Source organism: Sceloporus undulatus, chromosome 2, assembly GCF_019175285.1.
Source record: "Sceloporus undulatus isolate JIND9_A2432 ecotype Alabama chromosome 2, SceUnd_v1.1, whole genome shotgun sequence".
In the NCBI taxonomy this organism is placed as follows: domain Eukaryota; kingdom Metazoa; phylum Chordata; class Lepidosauria; order Squamata; family Phrynosomatidae; genus Sceloporus; species Sceloporus undulatus.
In genome coordinates, this window is record NC_056523.1 from 144385886 (window position 1) to 144391079 (window position 5194).

The 5194-nt window shown below is 41.3% G+C and overlaps 1 long non-coding RNA gene across 1 annotated transcript; it reads left to right on the forward strand.

The window, feature by feature from the left end:
* Window positions 1–915: 915 nt before the first annotated feature.
* On the forward strand, window positions 916–4843 carry LOC121922800. The gene is made up of 4 exons (XR_006102230.1): window positions 916–1055; window positions 1266–1375; window positions 2088–2247; window positions 4802–4843. It is a non-coding gene; the product is annotated as an uncharacterized LOC121922800 (long non-coding RNA).
* Window positions 4844–5194: the final 351 nt, after the last annotated feature.

Genomic DNA, 5194 nt, shown 5'->3' on the forward strand with positions numbered 1-5194 from the left:
CTGCTAAAAAGCAAACTCTTAGGATTTTTTGAGTAGCTCTACCATTTGAGGATGCAAAATATATAGCAGGATCGTGCAATTTTGAAACAACAACCAAAGCTGAGTAAAGTGTGGATGTGAATGCATATATATCTTTCATCTGCAGGTATGCTGGCATTTCACATGGAATAAAGAACATGGCAATAGGGTTCTTCCAGAACTTGGATATGTTATGTTTTTGGACTACAAGTGTCAGGAACCTCTAATAGTATGGCCACTGTCTGAGGGATTCTGGGACATGTAATTTCCAAGTTCTGGCTTTTTTCCATGCACAAGTACAACTAAGGGTGTATCCACACTGCAGAAATAAAGCAGTTTGACACCACTTTAACTGGCATGTCTCTATCCTATAGAACCCTGGGATTTGTAGTTTAGTGAGATACCAGAGCTCTCTGACAGAACAGGTTGAATGCTTCACATGACTACTAATCCTAGGATTCCATAGGATGGAGCCGTGACAATGGTGCCACACTGCTATATTTTGGCAGTGTGGAGACTGTAAGAGATGTAGAGAAATGTTGTCATAGATGGGACACCTGAGTAGAAGTAGACTGGGGACATAGACTGAAGTCTCCAAAATTCTTTTGGTACCAAATTCTCCCCCCCCCCCCCCAGTTAGTGCTACAAGTCACACACTCTCAGCCTCATAGGATGGCAATGCCCAACCCCTTCTGAAGAAGCTTGCCAAGAAGACCCAGGAGAGGTTTGCTTTAGAGTTGCCCTAAGTCAGAAATGATCTGGAGGCAGTGGTACACAACGACAGCAACAAATAAATGTAAAGATAATTGCAACATACCTCCCACATACCCTGACTAACTGCAGTTCAGGAAATTGCCTCTTCCTGTCACATTGGTTTGTCTTTATCTCTTCATACAAGCAATGAACACCCACACTTGAGATGAATAACTTACATTTCAGTTTTTTTCCTCTTCTTCCCCCTGAGAGAAAGTAGAGTTCTTCACCCTCACTATGTAGTGCTGCAGGATTACCTGACACTGGAACTAAAATTGCAAGGGGTGAGTTGTTGTTGTTTTTCTTTCAGAGTACAAGTTGAAAGCAATCCCTATTCCAGAAGACAAATTGGGATGAATTGTTTTCCCCGCTCTGTATGACAAAACTGTATGGCTCACATGCATGTGTGAAAATGATCAGACAGGGAACAGCCAGCTGGAGGGTGGGGGAAAGTGAAGCAACAAGTTGCAATAACACTATTTTTATTTCTTCAGAACTGTGGGTATGGAGGGCTGACCTGAAGCACTCTGGGGACTGAGGCTCTCTGCAAAAAACAAGAACGAGGACAGAATTACTTCCATAGAATGCTACTTGGATTCAGGTGGTATGTAAAAGATTAATTTGTTAGCTAATTTAGGAAAGAGATGTTAAGAGATCATAAATATAATGTTGTTGTAACTGCTCTACCCCCTAATGCTAAGGTTTGCTCCAAATTGCTTTTTAAAATGAGTCCAGTCATACTCAATTTTTATTTGTTAAGGTTTCACTCTCAAAATGCAGGGTTAAATAGCAAATAATCACTGGGAGGCATAGACATATTGTACTCTGTGTGTTGTTTGCGACATATGGTGACCCTAAGGTGAACCTGTCACAGGGTTTTCTTGAAAAGTTTCTTCATAGTGGGTTTGCCATTGCCATTCTCTGAGGCTGAGAGAGTATGACTTGCCCAAGGTCACCCAGCAGGTTATCATGGCTAAGTGGGAATTTGAATCCTGCTCTCCAGAGTCATCATCCATCATTCAAACCACTACACACTCCAGCCAAACACAATGGAAGATAAATGAGATACGGGGATGCAGTGGTGGAGTCTCAAAGGATGTTGTGAGCCATTAGACAATGCATCAACTCAAAAGATGAAGGAGGCATCTTGGATCCAGGGTGGATAGGCAACATAGTGCTTGGATGTTAACTCCTGACCATTGGCATTACTCTTTGTGGATCTTGGGAGTTATAATTCAAAGCATCTGAAGACCACCAGCTGCACTACTCATTTCTATCACCAGGCCACCCTAGTCTGTTCCTTCTTGTTGTTTCAGGACCTGATGTGATGGATGACACACAGGATCTACGGTACAGATTTGTCCAGCATGATGATCTATCTTTCCACAGCCTGGAATACTCCCTGGTGGAGCTGGATATCCAAGAGTCACAGCTCAGAGCCCTGCCCTGCTCCATGAAGGAGAAACAATCCCTCAGGTCAGAAGTGAGATCATGTTGGAGTACATAATTAGTGTTGCACAGTCTCACTATAATAGATGCAAAGGGATCTTGTAGCACCTTTGAGCAGTTAGTTTCAAAGGTGCTACAAGATCTCTTTGCATACTGATTTTCAGACTAACATGGCTATGTCTTTGAATTCTACTGATGTAATGGAGTGAGGCACTTAAGCCCACATTTGTTTAAAAAACAAAACAAGAGCAGAGTTGCATAGGGAACTTTCAGGTAAAGCTTTTAATCATGCAGTTGCTTTAGCACACTCACATATTTTCCAAGTTATCTAGATTATGCCTCATTCCACTACTGCTACTGATGCTGACATCTTTCTTTCTTACCACAGAAAATCCATTAAAGGAAGAATAAATGGAATAATGCCATAATATCTTTTGATTGATGATGCCTAAAACCTTCTGTCTGGAAAGCACTCCCATAGAATTTGGCAGGAAAAGTGCCTCAGTTTTTCTAGCATGATTGATCTTTTTCTCTCACTGCTGTAGACTGGAAGTTGTAGCCTATTTAGTAAGGGGCAATGTCCATATTTTATCATCTTGAGCTGTTTTGGTTTAGGTCTGCCATTCATCTTGTGGCACAGCAATAGCAAACCTTGAGGCACACAGCTAAGTCCCAATTGCCAATGGTGAAAGACTGTGGGAGTTCAAAACTTCTGAAGGCCCAAAGGTTCCCCATGCCTGCTATTGCAAGTTCCTGTAAAGCTGAAATACTGTATGCAGACAAATAAGACAAAGAATGGAGGGAGCTATATATGATTGTTGTTGTTGTTGTTGTTGTGTGCCTTGAGGATGTTTCTGACTTAGATCCTATAATGGGTCTAAGGTTTGTTCAGAGGGGAGGTTGTCTCTGAGGCTGAGAGAATGTGACTTGTCCAAGGTCATCCAACTGGCTTCCATGGCTGAACAGAGATTTGAACCCTGGACTTCAGAGTCGTAAGGGAGCCAGCATGGAGTAGTGGTTTAAGCAGTAGACTATTATTATTAAAGTATATTTATAACGGGCTGAAGGTTTGACTCTTGAGACCAGGGTTTGAATCTCTGCTCAGCCATGGAAACCCACTGGGTGACCTTGGACAAGTCACACTCTCCAGGCCTCAGAGTAAATTAATGGCAACTCTCCTCTGAACAAATCTTGCCAAGAAAATCCTGTGATAGGTTCGCCTTAGGACTGCCATAAATCAGAAACAACTTGAAGGCACACAGCAACAATTCCAGAGCCACAGTTCAACTATTCCACACTTATTATCTATATGTGCTGGGGGTATAATATTTGCAAATTTTCTTGTTCTTGGTGAGAAAAAAATGTCTTGAGAGTTCACATGTCTTAACATGTCAACACAGCCAGTTAGAAAAACCATTAACAACCACAATATATTTCTCCACTGTAAGAGGCAAAAAAGCCAGCATTTTTTTTTTTTTTGTTCCAAATTGCATAATTTGGGTAAGGAGCCGCTGTCTGAATTACTCCTTTGTTCCTTTTGCTAAACAAATACACACATACAATTGAGAGGTTTGAAAATTTAAATATGAAAAAGCTATGCTAATACTTCCTTTCTTTTTGCTTCGTAACCTGCTTGCTTCAAGAGAACAGAACATTAACTCATGGCAATGGTCTACAGCATAAAGTTGCAATGGCGGTACCTGGCCCCCACTCTTTTTTCCTGTGTGTGACTATAGGCGAACACACATACATACACACACCTCTCTGCCTCCCTGCGTTATCAGTAGTTTGTCTAACTGCAAAAACTATTTGTTAATTAGCATCCGCTTGCAAGGCAATTGTTGAAGAAAACTGCTTGTTAGTAACTTCAAAGGGCTCAGCTCTGAACTTTTAAACCTGCCTTACAACTTAGTGCCTGATTACTCATGGCTAGTAGAAAGTGAAAAAGCATAAACCATATTAGGCAGTGGGCTGTTCTTGCTGGGTTTCTGCTTAAAGAATGTATAAAAATTGTAACACAAACAAGAAAGGTGCTGCAAGCCTTGGAAAACACTGTTTGGGTGGAGCTGTCAGCCCGATCGGTCAATAAACTTGGTTTTTTTTTACTCTGGACACCACATCGAGGCCTCCACTTTCCTATTTGGGTTGGTCACTCCAAGAACCTTCCCAGAAGGGAAAATCCTTGCTCATATTTTCCCTTACAACAATATGTTCAGTAGAAAGATTATCTATTGATGAAAAAAGCAAATAACCCCTCTGGTGCTCTATCTTTTAAAACAAAGTCCAGCAAAACATTTTCAGCGTGTTTTTTAAAAATGCTTCATGCAAGGTGTGGGGGGGCGGGGGGGAGTTTTGAAATATGAAAAAAAATATACACATTATAAGGTCTTGTCAGAAGGGCGAAAACTTTTGAAATGTTTCAGATTAAATGAATTAAGATGACGATTACATCTGAATTATTGTTGATATTCGAAATAATACTGGTTTGTGTTTGGATTATATGTGTGGAGTCTCCACAGGGCTGAAATGTGGTCTTCTCCTAACCTTATAGTTTTGAAAACTCTGCCATCTCTCCTTGCAGAAAGCAACTGAGAGCATTCACAGGGAGAAATGTGTCCAGCTGTGGTGGGACCTTGAGACAAAGGCAATGCAGGGTCAAGGCAGCTCAAGAGAGCATCTCTAATTTTGCCAGGATCTTCCAGCTCGGAAGGTTCTCTGCTGGATTGGAGGTAAGGAGGAACTGGTATTATCAGCTTTATAATCAAACCACTTAATCCACTTGTCATTGGTACCCACCAGTACCCTCCCAACTCCCTGATTTAGCAGGGGCTATACCATTAATCCCCTGGAATTCCACTTTTTCAATGCTTTTGAAATGTCCCATTTCAAATCTCTTCCTACTTTCCCTTTCTCCTTGGCTCACTTTGGATGGTGCAAACTGAGTTCAAAGTGCAAAAGTAGTTGTATTCAATTA